We start from the raw sequence: 19,270 nt of genomic DNA on the forward strand, positions 1-19,270 counted from the left end.
GCATAGGTTTCGAATTACTAGAGTGCGATCATTAAGTCTGAAGATAAAGTTCGAAAACATCAGAAGATATATTAGTGATTTTTTGGGGCGCCAGATTAATTTAATTAAAGAAACAAAACCATAAATTAGAAGCGTTAACTGAAAATGACGTCACTTCATAGAGGTGTAGAACAATTTCAAATTGTTTTAATCGTGCAAATAAAAAAAAAAAGTTGCAAAAAATGAAAGCAAACTATCAGAACTTAATGCTGATATTGTTACGTGTATATAAAAGTTATTAAGTATAAGAAAATTTATAACAACAAGAAACAACAGCACAGTCTTCTGTGATCAAATTATCATAGAATACTAATATTTTTCTTAAGTATATTAAAAATTCATTAAATACATGGCATACTTTTCTTATTCGCTGAGCCGATCAATGTTCAGTGAAATCCACAATGAAACGGATTTCAGCAGGATATTCTTAGTAATCTGATTGAATGAGATCTTGGATGACAATGCAGTTAAATGGAAATAAAAATCTTCAAGGAAGTTTTTAAACAGAAGAACCAAATAAACATTTTCGTAGATTTTATAGCAGTACTAGCAGACCCGGCTACGTGTTGTTGTGGCTAAGGTTTTTGTTATATTACATAATAGTAAATTATTCAAGGGAAACGGTAGGAGAACACCAGTCATGGGGATCACCATGCTTTTTTACACAGATGCCATTTGTAAAAAAACATGGGGACCTCCATGATTGATTTTCTACTACCGTTAATATTGAGCAAAAATCAATACCAAAAAAAAAAAAAAAATGTGAATTTCTTTATTTTTTGTATTCAAGTTCGTAACAAATGAGTACATTACAAAGTTGTTAGTAAAAAACACGTAACACTTAAAATTATAAATGAGGTAGGTAGGGCAGATAGTTTTAAATCTTTGTCAATAATGTTTATTATTTTGAATTATAAATACTTTTAATTTCAATTTAATTTAGCACTAATCGGTGCACAATATTTTTGGTTAACCTGTCTTTAGCTAACACAAATAGATTTGACAGTTTTCCTACACGTGAACATGCAACATATAGTTGCCCATGAGAAAAACATGGATTTTCCAAATCTAAACCACAAATGGACATTGTTTGGCCTTGAGACTTATTTATAGACATGGCAAAAGCTAAACGAATTGGAAACTGTAACCTTTTGAAGGGTATCGTAGATTTTGATGGTATCATCGGAATACGTGGCAACAGGACCACTTCTCCTTTAAACTTTCCAGTTAATATGGTAGCTTCAAGTATATTTCCGGTGATCTTTTTGATGACCAAACGCGTACCGTTGCATAATCGAGGTGGATTCAAATTACGCAGGAGAATAATAGGTGAACCAATCATTAATCGAAGGTTATGTGGTGGCATTCCAGGTATATCTAGTGAATTTAAAAATTCAATTGGAAAATTTACACTATCATTTTCATCAACAACAGTATCGATTGATTTAAAAGACATCAGATCGCCTGGTAACAACTGTTGTAATACAGAAGTTAATTTCGTCCACATCAAAATTTTTGGCTGCCAAAATAGCCCGATCACTGAGCCAGTTATGATTCAAGTAATTACTCTGTATATCCGGAAAAATACTCTGAATCAATTCATTTTTTCCCTGAAGAACAGTGCAGAAATTGTCTGGCAGTTTAATGCATTGCGTATTTGGTTGCAGTTCTATTTTACCGTTCCCAATATCTAGTAATGGCTCAGAAAATATTTGTGCTGATGGATCATTTTGCAATTGTACGCGCATGTTTATGGCCAATCGAAGTGTTTCAACACTTCGCCATAAGAATGATTGTTTTAAACATGCATTAACCTCATCCGCGAAAGTAGAGCGAGGTATAACCGGTAAGGTCTGACGGAAATCACCAGACAAAAGTAAGATAGCACCACCGAAAAGTTTATCATTGCCGTTTAAACAATTATTGAAAAAGTGTGAGAAGCTTTGTACCACTTTTCCATATATATATATTAATTAATTTTTGATCCTGAAGCCTTAAGTACCTCATAACCAGCAAAATACATATATCATACAGTGTGATTTGATGTATAGCAAATATATAATAATATAACTATGTGATAATACTTACATGTATATATTTTAATTAAAGATTGTTGAACAATGAAGCACTAATAATTAAAAAGCAAGAAGAATTCCACTGTATTACTTTTACTATAATATGAATTCAATTTATACTTCAGTCTAAATAACACGTGGTCGGCTATGCTAATACCAAAAATTGAAAAAGTAAAAACAATTGATTTTAATTGTATTGCGTTTACTACGAAATAAATTTAACTTATACTTTAGCCTCAGCAACACGTGGTGATTATGCCATTAAATTGTAGCTTATGTGAAACGTTGGTACTTTTAACACAGCGCCATCTGTTAGAATACTTACTCAATCCAGTCAACAGATACCGCCATTTGTTAGAATCGCTTGGAGATAACAGATAATTGTGACTGTCAAATAATGAACAAATAATTTGTTCCTTCTTAATACCTTCCTTTATGATGTATAATAAATCCTCTAACTTCAGTGATACAGATTCTGGCTTCCTCAGCTTAAAGGAAAGAAAAAAAAGTTCTATATTCCACACATGAAGTTGCCATGAGATTTATTCCGTCATTGATACATTTGTCTGTTGCAATAATTCAAAATTAATTTACAAAATGAAATCAGTTTCAGAAACTTTTATTAAATAATGATAAGCATTGTAGCTGAAGTGAATGATAGCTGAGTTGATGATAACTGACATAACTTGATACGTACATGCAGTTTATTAGAAAGAAATGAAAAACTGAAATGATTATTGTAACCATTTTTTATTATCATATCTTCAATAATTTATATAAAAAAATTAAATTTCATTTAACATACAAATGAGTTAATATTTTTTTATTATCCGATTAGAGGAACTTATTATTGGCTCGTTCACTTACCTTTTTTACGATATCCTTAACAAAAGAAATAAAATCATTTACTTGAAAATTCAATGAAGGTAACAAATGTTATTGCCGTACAACATTTTTCTTAGTAAACAGTCAGATAAAGAATCGGAATTCATTCAAAACGAAAAGTAATAATTATCCGTGTGCACCTCCAAGTATTTTTCCAAACTTCTTTATAATTAAAAAAAAGCAGAATTTTAGTATGTTATATTAATCAGTGATCCGTTAAAATGTTTGTAATTAATCATTTTCAAATAAAATATCTTATTTCTGAGAATTGCCACCTTGCACAGTAATACAAAATTCAAACATAAGATCGTGATACTTTATCCGTTGCAACGTATCAAATTTATTGTATGCATTAAAAAATAATTGTGGAAAATGATATCTTATTCCTGAGAAACGTATTCGGATAGGATCATAAATAATTCGAACATTCGGATTCGAAAAGTAACGCAAATGCGTGAGTTTTTCTACGCCAGTTGGGGTAACGCTATGCAGATTAGAAATTTTTTAATTTCCTTTATTCTGTTTTATTTTAATTCAAAAGTACTTAAGAATGAATCTGAAAGATCGATTCCTTAACAATGTTTAATTTTAAATGCATCAAACATTAAGAAATTAATAGAATCGTTTCAAATAATCAGCCGAAAAATCTTAAGCCTAGCCTCATGACTGTTGGGGAAAAAAACCTGAAGCCGTACTCATTTGGCGGTGGGGAAAATGAAAAGATTTTTTTGGCGGGAAAGTTAGTTTTTAATTAATAATTAAAATTCTAATTAAAAGTTCAAAAAAAGGGCTATCCTATCTTTTAAGTTAGATCAAACTGCACACGGTGTGCAAATTTGATTGAAATCGGTTAAGTAGTTTAGGAGTCCATCGCGGACAAACAACGTGACACGTAATTTATATATATTAAGATGTATATAATATGCATTAGCATTTTCTAAAAAATCCTATTCCTAAGAACATCTATAACTAGCATTGGAGGTTACACTCACAATGATAGAGAGCTGCAATAATTATAAAATAGCATATTTCGTGACATCGTCTTGTTATATGAAAGAAAAATTATTATGATGTTTTTAAAATCAAATGCTTTTCTTAATCGGATGCCATTTAATCTGCGATTACGTAAATTACACCACCTTAAACGGCTTCATTATGGAATGATAATTCTTGAAGTTAACACATATGTTAATTAATATAATGCTTCATTAAGATTTTAGACCAATGATGCATCATTGTCGGTATTTATCAGAACTGATATTTCATGTTTTTACGCCTTTTTGTTACAATTGTCATGGTTAATATTTTGAAAAGTGAAATTTTTTCAAAAAATTTCATTTACTTCTTCAAGAATTAGATTTTTGGAATTTATAGATTTGTACATCCTTTATAACAATTCGCTATTTTAAATTATCCTCTACTTGATGGTTGATTAATATTTTGAATGTACGGGAGTGGCGCCACCTATTAGTGAGTTGAAAAAGCATATTTTTAAGCTTACATATGTGTAATATGTATTATTAATATTCAAGGCCTCATATTCATTATTATGCGAATGATGGATTTTATTATATATATTGATGATAAAAAAATGAAAATAATTAAAAGGAAAATTTTTACTTTTCAGTTAGTTAACAAAGGTGTGTTTTTATAAACTATTTTCTTTATACAATATATTTTAGATCATTCGAAATTTTTTTTGAAAGTTTTCATTTTTATGTAGCATAAATGCGAACATTAAAATATCCAAAATAGAAAAATTCTTTAAATCAGATTTACAAAATTTGCTCGAATGATTTTCGTTTTTTTTTTTTTTCTTTCATGATTCGACTGAACAGGCAACCAAATTTTTTAAGTAAATAAAAAAACTCAATGTTAAAAGTAACATTCCAGTAATCAGATGGAGTTCTATATAAATATTCACTAAATTTTAAATCTTCTTATTCCTAATACTGACGCATTATGGACATTGGTATGCTAATTCTATATTTATTTCAGTTTTAAGATTATCTTTGTTCCTTTCTAAATTGGAAGCTTTTGGAAATATCATAGGACAGAAATGTCTTTGATTCTGAATATTTTATATCTGATTTAGCATTTCATATATGCTTTTAGACTTTAAATGATAAAGGATTTACCTGCAACTGGCTTTGCATATTTGATATCGCATCTTTCCTGCTATTATATTTCCAAATAGTAGCGCTGCTTTGTGTTTTAGACAGTTAAATCCATATCAAAAATTCAAAGATTCATTTCATTCTACTGGGTATTAAAAGCATAGAATCTTTAATAATCAAAGCTTTAATGTTCGAACAATTTCTACTGAAATCTAAACTACCGAAGGAAATAAATAATAAAGTTTTTCTACATTGGGTATGCCAATTTCTTATACTGTTCTTAAAATAAAGTATTTGATTATTCTTAATAATGGTATATTTATTTTAATATTTTTATTTGTTTAGTTTCACTTTCCATGTTTGGAGTTATATAGACTTATTTGGATCAGGTTTGGTTATATCCAAAAATATATCAATAAGAAATTAATATTTCAAATTATGAAGTACAAGATAGGAAACTAAAATTTATATAATAATTTGAATTGACCTTGGCAACAAAATTGCAATTCTGTGTCAAATTTTGAACTAAGTCAATCAAATGAACGAAGTTGAAAATTCATAATCTATTTTAGTAATTATGTTATTATAAATAGTTTACGAAGTTACGAAATATTATAGTTAACCGCCTTTCATGACTAATTGGTTCACCTGGATTATTGATCGTTTTTACTTACAATTAGATTTCCCTTGAGTACCTTAAAGATATTTATACCTTATACCAAAAGAAGATATTTTTAAATATCCAATTATGAAAAACATCAACGTCATATTAATATAATAGTCTAACAATGTTCTAATTTTATTGCGCATATGGATCATTCTAACGGAATCAAGTCCCATGACATCATATTGCTATTAAACACGTGAATGTCTGTATAATGTTTCTAACTTTCGAGGTATTGTAATATCACTTTTTAATTCATCGTGTAAACTGCACAGATTTTAAACAGAAGTTTCTTCTCCAGCTTTCAGTTATGGAAGAAAAGCACACGATTAAATATTTGATAGAATTTAATTAAAAAAAAACGATTTGAATTTCTATATAATGAAATCTATTGCTTAAAATTATTCAAAAAATAATTTATAAATTTACAGAACTCAGAAAAAAATTCCACAACGATTAAATTGGTATTAGTGCCAAGAAAATTTGCAAAATTTTAAAATGTAGCACCTCTTTTTCCCCATGAGCAGAGAGCGCCCCCTTGTGGCGTTCTACAGAAGAAAAGCAGTTGAACGGGAGACCTGCATCCTGAGGTCGACTTTTTCCGTATGCGCAACCCTTGTGCTAACACCGAATGCTTTCGGCTGGAAACGGTGGAATCCCTCTACCATACTGCTTCTTTAACCAACTTTTCTATGTGTGTCTAATAGTAAGTGTTTGTAAATTTTGTAGAGTAGCTGTGTTTGTGGAAATTAAAAATAGTGTATTTAAAACCGGGCAGTTCCTTAGAAAATCAGAGCACACCCTATAAAAATGATATAAAAATTTATTTTTTGTCGGAATATCCTTGTAAGTTACAGTAAGCAAACGTCGAAATTTCGCTTAATTTGTAACTTATTAAAATTAACAACAATTTCAAAAAAAATTGTCCAAGACACATGTCATCTCTTTTCAAAGTATACTTGCGCTACATTTGGCCCTAGCTCAACGTAGGCTATAAATCGCCAAATGTCTGTCAGCTGCGTCAACTGTCTGGCCTGTATAGCGCCAATATATATACTCTCCTTTATTTGTAGTAGAGGACTATTCAATATTCTACTTTTTATGCATAGTTTCAACTTTTTTCGATACAGTACTTTTATTATAAAGCTGCAATGTAAAGAAGTGGCATCAAATGTTTGGTAAGGATTACATCTTATTACTGTTCGTTTCAGTATCCTGAGATGACCACTTTCTGACGATTCTATCTCACTAAGGAGTGAGACGCGGAAGGATGAGTGCATTTCTGGAATTTTTCGTCATTCTTTGACCTTGCTTTGCACCCTACTAAATACTTTCTCGCTCAATTTTTTTTTTCACGTGTATGCTAGTATCGTGTTATCACGTGTATGCTAGTTTTCGATCGTATTATTTCATTTTAATTCAGTCCGCGAGTAATCTGTGTTATGTAAACAATGGGTTAAAACACATGCGGGCAATATAGGCAACGAAAAAGCAGATCAACTGGCAAAGGACGCAACGCAAAATGGGCAATCTTATATGTAAACAAAGCTTCCTAAACCACACATAAAAGTCCTCCTCCGGAAAGACATGCTTGAGGAATGGCAAGGATATTGGAGCAATGGTGTCACAGACAGAAAATTTTTTAACATCCTGCCTTCAGTCAACCTTAATCCCATTATCTGGATCAGAGAGGATATTATTTTCTTCTCAACACGGCCCTTTTTCTGCCTACCTCAAAAGGTTCAATCTGTCTGAGAGTGACCATTGCAGTTGTAGTGGGATAGGCACCGCACTTCATTATGCTACGGAATGCATCCTTACAATTTCCTGGCATATAAAAAACCCATCACCAAGCCATGAACAGGAATGGCTGAAAAGAGTCGCCAACAACTTCCTTTCCAGGCAAAATATCCACAGTTTAATCAAATTTATAAGTGAAAATAGAGACCTATTCCTGCCTCCATAGTTCTCAACATCAAGTCTCATACCAAAAAAGACTAAGGGAAAAAACAAGCACCGCAGTCTCCTGTCACACATTTCAATCAATCAGAGATTGTCTTCATTTCCTTTTCTCAAATTATTTTCCATCTGATTTTTTTAACTGCATCCTGATCTACTATATCATAAAAAATAAGTGAACACAAGATTATAAGTATATTTTTACACATTTTATCTCTCAGCACTATATTTCTAAGTTTATTACTACAAATTATATTTCTAAGTTGAAAAATTATGTAAACGGTCTCATCATAATATAATTTCTTATATAATTGTAAATTCTGTATATAGTTATTTTTGTTTCGTTTTCCTACTGTAAATATTTTGATAATTAAATAAAATTCCCATAACATGCCCACCAAACCTTTCAGTGACCAGAATGGTCACGGATACGGGGGTATGAGACGGCGTTCTGTTCTGTTATGCAAACATCTCTTCATTCATCTTTCCTCTCACTCTTATTTTGACGAATTAAACCTACCCTAATGCATGCGCTAAAACGCGGTGGGTTTTAGAATCCGTTGGCAAACAATATTCTTCATTTCTTCTCTACCTGTTTATAAGACCATTCCTTAATTCGTATTATAATTGTGTCGAACCTGTTTTGAGTAATTTTTTGTCTCTATATAGCAAATCTATGTATATATGCCTCTATATTTCTTGAACTATATTGATATAACTTATCGAATATTTAACTTTTCTTTTAGGTATGCGTAATATTTCCTTCTCTCTGATTTTGATATCAGCCAACCTTATTGGAGACAAACTGATGCAATCAATATTATTGCTAGGTTGTTTGAATTACAGAATTATTACACAAAACAGACTTCTAAAGACCCTCGGGTGCTCAAGCAAGAGTTTTTACTCTCAGAAGCTACTGCACCGCCCCCCCCTTTCCGTGATAACGCGGACATGATATCATCATCATAACAAGAAATTGCAACGAAGTTATAAATAAGATAAACTTTTTTTTTGCCGTCTAAGTTATCAAATTTGCTATTTTTTAACAGATTTGACAGCTTAGGCGTAAAACCACTTTTTAAAAATATATTTTTACTTAAAAAAAATTTTTTTTTGCTGAAGAAATCAGGAAATCAAAATAAATATGAAAAAAGAAATCATATGCGCAGATTTTTTTTTCTTTTCATTTTAATATTTGCCTCATAAAAAATAAAAGGATTTTCTAAAAAGCAACACAAAACTCGAAATTAGTAAAGATATCTTTAATTAATTTTTTTTAAGTATTTGGTTGTGTGAGATAGAAAGAGGAAAAAAAAAATACTTTCATTAAAAGTGAAGATGGGTTGCATTTTATTTATATTTCTTAACGTAATAAACAGCTTTCTTTGTAAAAAAAAAAAAACACGGTTTGATGAGTAACCTGTTAATTATTGATAAAGAAAAAAACATATCTTAATTACTCTCCCTTTCATTAAAAAGAGATCCCCTTACTTGATGGCTATTATTATCCTTTGATAAAAAAAAAGGGGAGAAAGTCAGAAGTTTTGCATAAAAAAAATTAGGAAACCCATTTAATTGATTTTCAAATAAAAAGAAAAAAAAACAGTTTTAAAAATAAAAGTTAATTATCTTTAGCCGTCGTAAAAAAAGCATTGTTTCAATATCGAATACCAGGGGATCTAGATCTACCTGTGAAGAATTTGTGATCTAAAAAAATTGGAAGAAAAGAAAGAAAAAAATCTGTAAAAAGTTTACTGCCGAGAAGTATAACAAAAGTAAAAGCAAAAAAAAAGTATTCGTTAAAATAATTTTTTTTTAAAATTTTTTCATTGAATAATTTGGAATTGATTTTTTACATTAGAAGAATTAAAATTCTATATTTTATTAAAAAAGACAATGCTTTTAAAAATTTAGAAAATATACATATGAAATCACAATCAAAATATGAAATCACAATTTTTATACAATGATTCTTATAATTCTTCAAAATTTTAATTGATAAAAAATAATTATTTCAATTAAGTTTCATCTTTTGACTTTGTACTTGACTTTAAATAATAGAGAAAATAATAATATGTGCTTCGCAATGATAAAGACAACTGGAATCTTATATATATATATATATATATATATATATATATATATATATATATATATATATATATTTTAAAAATCAATTTTCCCTCGCGTACTTTTGAAATGTATGACGAGTCAAAAATTTTTTGCCTACACTCAGGTTCATCTCAGTTGATTGAGTTGCAAATTCGATTTTTTTCCCTATTTTTCTTGTCACGCATTGATTAAACATTTAATAAAAATAATTGTATTATTGGTTATTAATAAATAATCACTAATATAATTTAACTAATATTAGCATTAACAATTATGAAATATTCTCAATTCATATTATTGTAGCATTTTGCCTATTACGTAAAATATTTAATAGTACAGCCATATAGTATTATTATTATTAGTAGCGATAAAGTATTGTTCAGAAGATACTAATGAAATCGAAAAAAGAAACTGTTAGAGGCACTAAACATGCATTTGTGTGTATTCTTTGGTAAGTGACTTTCAACTTCTCGATCGCCTCGTGGTAAGGTCTCGGCCTCTGAACTGGAGGGTTTCAGGTTCCGCCGTATCTGGTACACATTAAATCCGGTGGAGTCAACCATCCTCCCGCTGGTATGACGTAGAAGTTTGGACAGAGGTGTCGTCCTCGTCCTCTGACCGTGGTTCAAAATGACGAGGTCCTTCTCAAAATAGCTCTAGTGTTGTATAACTAAAGTTCTAGTATAACTAAACTAAAATCTATTCTTCTATTAAATATATTAAAAAAATTACCCTCCTCAAAATAGCAAACTGAGCGCCGTGTTAAACAAGCATCGCTCAATTAAATTATTGAATCCTAGTCTAGTTTCCCTAACAGGAAGTTTGATATGTTCCTTACACAATTAATAACAGGCCACACTGTTTTGACGCATAAATATTTGTTATTAAGGGAATCTATCTCTCAATGCATAATAAAATAATGCCAAATGCCAATTTAAAAAATACTAATCTTAGCAACAAACACATATATCTTTTGATATTAACATTATTTGCAATATTTTATAATGTTGTTAAATATTGACTAATATAATATCTCACAATACTGTGAAATATTGTGTAACCGGCCGCGTTACTTTGGGAAAGAATGTTCATATTTTATCTATTAATGCATCCACTATTTTAATTTTTATTGCAATACTTAAAAAAATATCCTGAAATTCTTCATCCTCAAACTTTCACTTTGGTTGACTGTTTCTATTTGATTTAATTATTCAAACATGTTTTAAAATCGCATTTTTTCCGGTCTATCATATCATATGTCAGGCATTTTTCAATAGGCTTTTAAAGCAAGACTTTAGACCGTTTCTATTTTGAAGTAATGTAATCTGAAATTATTTTAGGTGTAGAGAACTCCCTAAAATAAAAATCATTGAATCTAGTATTCATTACTTAACAGATGGGACAGTTATATAAAGCAATACCTATGCTGTCGTCTTAATTTGAGTTCAGTTTCAGAAGAATTCAGTTATTAAATCAAGTTATTTTTAAATATGTTTGAAAAATGGTGATGGCTCAGATTAAATTTTAACTCTAGACTCTCGATTTTCTATCAGAACTTAAAGAGAAAAGAACAAGGTTACGTTTTATGAAATATTAATTTAGATAATGTGGTGACAGATTTATGAAATAATTATTAATATTAATATGAATTATATATTGTTTTTAACCCTTTACTTAAAGGTAGTGCGTAAAAAGTTTTGTATTGCTAAGCCCAATAATAACTGAGCCAAGATGGAATGTCCATTACTCCTATAATTTCTAAATATTATTCCCTCACTTACTCCAATAGTTCCCTTTGAACTTGAAACAGTTAAATCATGAAGAGCATGCAAATGCAAGAAACGCTATGTGGCATATGCCATATGGTACCTGATTAATGCCTATCCTCTGCAAAATACCGCAACTTTGGAAGAATGAACTTATAAATTAGCCATTTTTTTATTCATGTATATAAAATATTTTTGGTATTGAAATCGATCTAAGGAAAGCGAATTATTAATCTTAGTAAGTTGTCATTTATTTTCAACTTCATTATCGTCTGCCAGTGAAAAAATATTTGCCCTACATGCATTAATAACTGTTTTTCAATGAAAGACACCAAAAACCAAAACCTAAATTAAAAAAAGAAAAGAAACCAATCAATAAAAAGAACAGCAAATTAATTGTGCAAACTTTTTTTGGAAAAATTGGAAGCAATTACGCCAACATTATTTGTTCGAATATTGCCACAATTACCAGCCATTTGCAGATCAAATGCATGTTGACAATGCGTAAATATGTATATAAAACAAGGCCCGAAGTAATGTAGATTGAAGCAAGAAAATAGGCAGACCAATTTTATCTCATTCATTATTTAAAAAAATGTATAAATTTTCAATATTAATTTTGATAGTCTAATAATTTTGAAAAACTTATAGGCTCTTATTCTTATCGTACGAATTTTCAGTTATCTATTTGTTTGATATTACCTGGTTTTCTATTATATAAGATTTATGGTTTTGCAAATTATGCATATTTCTGAAATTTGTAAGATTGTATTTTTTTTTTTTTTGAAATCAAAAAGAAAATATTTTAAGCAGCATTCTTTTTATCGCACATCTACTTTGATTAAATTTATGCTTACTTTTTTTGTGAAAAAAAAACGTCCATTCAAATTTAAGCTTTAATTAATTTTTTTGTTTAATTTTAGGAATACAATTAATAATTTACATGTGCATTAACTACTTATTTAACTTCTAATCATATTATTTTATTTAGAAAAAGTGGAATAAAATATGTAATTAAATAAGGGTAGAGTTGGAAAAATTTGGGTGGTGCATAAAGCATGCCAACCTGATTCACAAAAATAGTTTGAGCACGAAGTGTTTTAATAAAATATTTTTTCTACTTTCAGATCTTTAACAGAATGGATTGTGTACATCAGATGTAAATGATTCATAAATAGGGACTCTATTTTTAACTTTACTTGAACTAATTTATAACATTAATATAGATAAATGATCATATATAAACTCTTATTAATATTCAAATTCTATTCCATTAAGAAATACAAAGAAGCCACCCAAATTTGAGCATTAAATTGAAGTAGACTCAAAATGTTTAGAAAATGAAAAGTGGTCATTCTAACGGCTTTGGCAACAATTATTATTGGTGGATATCACTCAGCAAAGGAAAGAGCTTGCAATTATTGGTACCGCAACATATCAGCATGAAAATTCACATTTTCAATGAAGTTAGAATGGAAAATGGTTGAAATACAACTAATCTTCCTGTTTCAGTTAACAGTTTCAACGCTACCGACGAGATATCTCGTCTTTCAGATACTTCCAATTACAGGTTTCTGTGGGCTAAAATTGTCTCTTATGCTAGTTTAGAAACATTGAACTACTGGCATAAGAGACAAATTTTAGCCCACAGAAACCTGTAATTGGAAGTATCTGAACGACGAGATACCTCAACGGTTGCATTGAAAGTGTTAAGACATTACCTAAGGAACCTGAAACAGTGCATAAAAAGGACAAGTTTTTTAAATTTTTGCGAAAACCTGAGTCAAAATTTGGTCAAAGAAATTATTACATAGCAAAAATTGGTCAAGAAAATTACACATGCTTATTTATCACACATATTTTGAAAGGTTCCTTCTTTACTTTTTTTCTCTAAAACTTACCCAAGAACGTTATGATCGTAGAAGTTTGTATTTGGTTTTTCTTTTTCATAGTTACATTGAATGCAAAGAATAATGAAAAAATTCCAAGAGTAGGGATGAATTTCTTTTTATTGCTTTCGCGAAAAAAAAACATGATTTAGAGGAAAACCATTTAATTAACATTTCAGAAACGAAACAAGAAAAACATTCTCTTAATTACTTTTCATCCTATTAAAAATGAAGCACTATCAAACACAACAATTATTGCTCTTTTTTCATTTGACAAAAAAAAAATATCTAAAGTCAGATATTCTATCCTTGGAAAAAAAAGTTCTTATGACAACATGTTTGACTAAAAAAATAATGGCTGTTTATTAATGAAAGTTAATTATCTCTTTATTCATAAAAAGGCATTGCTTCGCCATTTAGCTATCTGGGGACCTTCAGAATTTTTTTGATGACTCAAGAAGGTTATAAAAAATATACAGATATAAAAACGGTAAAAAATATAAAGATTTTATGATCGAAAAAAGTGAAAAAATTCCATTCTGTGATGAAAAGAAGTATAATGTTTAATATCTTAGTTGTAAATTTTCAATAATTTTAAACATCATTTAATAAAGAGGAGCGAAAATATATTTTAATATTTTATAAAAACATAGTATTAATCAATATACGAAAAATATAAATCTAAAAAAAGAAAGCATATTGCATGAAATTTTTATCAAAGTTTTAATGAAGTTTCTCTTGGAAGGTTATTTTAATTATGAAGGTTATTTTAATTATTTTTTTGCATTTTTTTTTTAAATTTTCCCATGGATTATAATTTTCATTATATAAATTTAATGAAGCGAAAAAAATGGAATATACAAAGAAATTGTCATATAATTATAGAGCTTAAGCGTTTATTTATATAGAGCAAGATAAAAATTAATTTATCACTTCAACTTTGGTTCAGCTGTATTGCGCTTACTTGTTTGAATCAAATCATATGTTGTCATTTAATTGCCCTATATAATTTTAGTAAAAATGTCAGACATATTTGCATGTCAGTAAACAACGTTCGATTTTTTTTAATGTCAGAAAGAAAATTCATTTCTGTGTTTTTCCTTGTGCTTTTAATGTTATAAGAAAAAATTCACTTATGTTCATAGAAGATAAAGTTATCTGTAGTCGTATGTAGGTAATCATGTTCATCAACAAATACAAAAAGTCGTCTTTACTGTAAAAATCACTTGTAGCGGTTACATAACTCTACTACCTTCTCTTTTTATACAACAGATGGCGTCACCTTATTAACATCACGGTATATTTCCTATGATCCTTCTTGGGGGTCATTATTAAGTAGTATTCTAATCAAGTGTCGTGTATTTTCGTGTTTGTATTTATTTTGTCTTGTGAAATGTGAAACTTATTAATTATATAACTGCTTCTGAAACTCGTTTAATGTTTTCATCTACCTCATAATGAAGTTATAAAGAGTCTCAACCCTTTACACACTGATTTTAGTTTAAAAACAACTCTTACCATTCCTCAAAATAAATATCGCACAATGCTCACCAAATCTTCACAATTATTATGGAAAACGGAAATTTTTTGCAACATACACATTCATTTTTTTTCTCAGTTCAGTAATTTTAATAAATATCAAGTTATTAGGAAATGTAGAATTTTCCGAAGAATTGTAACGATCTACATTCAGTTGTGCTGTTACAAGGTTAATTTTTTCTGTTGTAAGGAACAAGTTGCAGGATTACACGTTACAGGATCTCAAAATGATGAGTTGTGGTTCAAAAGCACTATATATTTTTGTTTTGGTTATGAAGTTACTATATTTACGCTATGATATGAAATGCTAGATTTGCGTGATATGCCAGCATGCAACTGGAGAAATGTAGATGTATGCAGCATAAAACTGTAGAAATGTAGATGCATGGTGGCATTCAACTTAACTTCATCAGTGGTAGAGATGAATGCATTGCTCAATATAAATTTTATTGTCATCAATTGTTTTAAGAGAATTTCAAGAGACTGATTTAAATGCAAAAGATAAAATAAGGAGTTTTAAGATATATGTCAAATAGTGGCATGTAATAGCAAACTTATCATAACAAGCCGAAACGGAGAGCAAAATGTTGCGAGAATTATCATTTTCAAAAGAAACAAATGCAAATGAAAAAAAAAAACGCTCTTGATTTGTTCTTTTATAATTAAGTTGAGAAAATTGTGAGGGAAACATGACGATATTCATTGCACAAATGAACTTGTAAAACACTTCGTTCAAATTTTCGCTGTTAAAAGAAAGTATCTGTTCTTTTCCACTATCTAAGTTATCATCAATCAAAGTTTTCATCATGGATATCAAAGATATTCATAAATGTATACCTTTGATTATTCATTAGGCCTATAATTGATATGTTTGGATTCAAAATTTAGAATGTACTGAAACGCATGATCTGTTCTTTGTAGCTGCGTCTAGTAAACTTTTCCTCTGTTTTTAAATGAGCTGATACAATAGTACAACTAAATGATTAAATTTGACATCCTCTTTACCTAGTCTTACCACATTCGTATGAATTCCCCTTATACTATGACACAAATGAAAATCTGATAAAGATGGAAGGGAAAATGGCCATATCTTTGCCAATCAAAAAGAAAATAAATCTTATTTGCAGATATTTCGAACCTTTCCTCTTTCTTCTTCAATATTTTCGTTTTAAAAGAATATGTGCATCTTAAAATTTAAATTCTCCTCCTTGACTCAATCTTTAAAGCGGTTCTTAGCTTTCTATAACAACAACTCTTAATTGCAGCGACCACCCTTTACTTATCAGCCTATTATATCGCGGATCCCAAAAATTTTGAACACCCCTCTTTGATCCCCAACATATGGCTGAGTGATTTAAAAGCTTTTCAATAATCCTAAGACTGCATCTGTAACTTGTACAGACATTTTTTAAAACTTCTTTTTTTCCTTCAAGAAAACAGAAAACATCTAAATATTACAAAATACTAATTTCAAATAATTAATTAATGTACTTAACAGCATTAATTAAAATTTTTAATGAGAAGAATGGTGCTGCACTTCTTTTACAAATGCTGTTAAAGCAAGTGTAATATTTGAAATCAGTAGTCTCAGTTCCGGTTCCACGCTTTCCAGAGATCTTCTGTACTTATTTTTAAGATAAAGAAGAGCTGAAAATGATCTTTCACATAAATAAGTAGTTTGGAAATACATAAAAACTCTCAGAGTATTAGTATTTTTGGTAGAAATACATATTTTAGTATAGTTTTTCAGTTGGGAGAGGGGATCTAGTTATCTAGTTTACACAAGTAGCACAACCTGTCGCTCAATATTATAGATTATTGTTCAATATTATATTATTTAATATAATACGTTAATATATAATATTGCGAATATTGTTTAATATCATACAATATCATATAATACATGTATGCCACTAGATTAGGATAATACATCCTTCATTTATTCCACTAGGCCTTTTAGAGTCTGTAAAAGGGAGAAATCTGAATATTAAATGAGACCTTCGCGGAACCCCTAAAAAGACGTTGGAGACCACAGAAAGTCTGTGGGCTATAGTTTAAGAATCGCTGTTTTAAAGGAATGTATTCTTAAGAAAATAAGATAACAGACATTTTGAGCTATGATAGTCTATTTATAATAAAAGCGCCATCTAAATTTATTTCAAAAATTATCAAAATTTATAGAAAATCTAATAACACACATAAATGAATCAGCATTAGGATATACTTTGAAAATTAATTCTTAGCCCTTGTTTCTTCTGTCAATGATACACGTTTGATATCTGGGCATTAAAATGTCCAAAACATATTGGAAATAATACTAAAACAATTTTTAAAAAGATGATCTTATGAATAAAATAAATAATGACTATCCGATTATTTAAGTGCTAATACTCTGCTATTATAAACAAAATGTGAAAGGATTCTTCCTACTTATGAATACTTAATTACATTTAATGAAACAAAATGTCTCGAAAGATAAAGAAAGGCCCCATAACAAATAGAAACTTTCACAAATTACGGTAATTAAGCTTTATTAACGCATTCATTCTAGAATTCAGTTCCTCCTGGGAGAAAATAACCTTTTAGAATCTGTCCGTTTCATTAAACAAATTTATTACCTTTCACATTCAGCGATGAAAAACAACGGCCAATTAAACAAAGCAATATCACCTTTGGAACAACTTAGTGCTGGAAATGCGCGAAGTTTCGCTTGCTGTTTTCAATAAAGAATTTCGAAATGACAGCTTGTTTAAGTAGAAGAATAAAAATCTAAATACTTTTGTAATAAAGCAGTTGAGGTAGGCAGAAAAATTATATGCAATTCCTGTTATTTATTCGGGAATTAATATCAATGAGAGAAAAGTAAATCCATTTATTTATGATGGGCTTTGTGTGTAATGGCCTCATCATTTTATCAAGACTATAAATGTATTATTCTTGAATTAATGAGGTAATAAACTTCTTTTTAGAAGCTGTAGCAACTGCCAAAATGTATTTAACTATATACATTAGAAGATATATGATAATCGTTTTTAATTAACGAAATAATGTTAATTCGTGACAACAAATTCAGAAAATAGATGATTAGTTTAAATTATTAAACAGAATATACAAAACAAACTGACCTATTACATCATAAAAATTTCAAGTAATATTCTCCGTTTCTATTTCTTAAATTCTACAAATAAAAATTAATTCGTTGAAACTAACACAAAATGTTGAAACGAACACATTTGTTGAAACTTCTACAAAGCACAGAAATCTTGCATACTTGTCAAGAATTTTAGATAAAAATACTGATTACTGTACCACAAATCCCTTTATATTTCTCTTCCACTGAGTCTCGAAACTACATACTGTCGATTTGAGCTACTATTTTGCATTCAGCATTTGGATTTATCTGTGGTACAAGTTAACTGAGTCTTTGGATATTTGAATAGTTATGACAGATTCAAAACGACTTCAGAACCTAAACGACTTTTTATTGAGTGATAAAATTGATATAAATAAAGCCATTAGGATAGTTGGCGTAATTGATTTTATACATATGATAATGCGGAAAGGCTTCTAAAAATTCTAAAAAACAACAACAACACATTTCTTGCTAAATATAGGATTGTTTTGCAATCCACAAGATTGTTTCGATATTAAACTTAAGTTTGCTGTTTTACATTTACAGATTTCTCAATTATTATAAGCTTGCGAGCCCACAAGCAAAAAGGATTATTATGAAAACTTTACATTTCAAGAAGCACTAAATTTATAATTATTGAGTTCATAATTATAGAGAAGGAAACATAAAGTACTTTTTTTGAGGCAATTAAACATAGTTTCTGTATTTTTTATTGTATCAATCGAGTTCAATGCCGAGGAGACAGATAGACGTCATAAAGGATTCATTCATTGCTTATATGCATTCTGACACAATTATTCTTCGCAACAAGGAGATTATAATAGTTTATTTATATTTATGTTCATTAGTATCATATATTTGAAAATAGTAATGACAATAGAATAGTAATAGGCATAAAATGAAATAGGAGGTATATATGAATATATATTTATCCTTTTCCTTATCATATTTCTACTCTCTCTTAATATTAACTCTACTTTATCTTATGGGTTCTTTTTGACCACATACATTACCTTTTGTTTAGAAATTCTAGGATTTTTTAAAAATTTTATACTTGCTATTTCCTATACATTGATCAGTTTGACCCCTGCG

The sequence above is a fragment of the Argiope bruennichi genome, chromosome 2 (genome assembly GCF_947563725.1).
Source record: "Argiope bruennichi chromosome 2, qqArgBrue1.1, whole genome shotgun sequence".
In the NCBI taxonomy this organism is placed as follows: domain Eukaryota; kingdom Metazoa; phylum Arthropoda; class Arachnida; order Araneae; family Araneidae; genus Argiope; species Argiope bruennichi.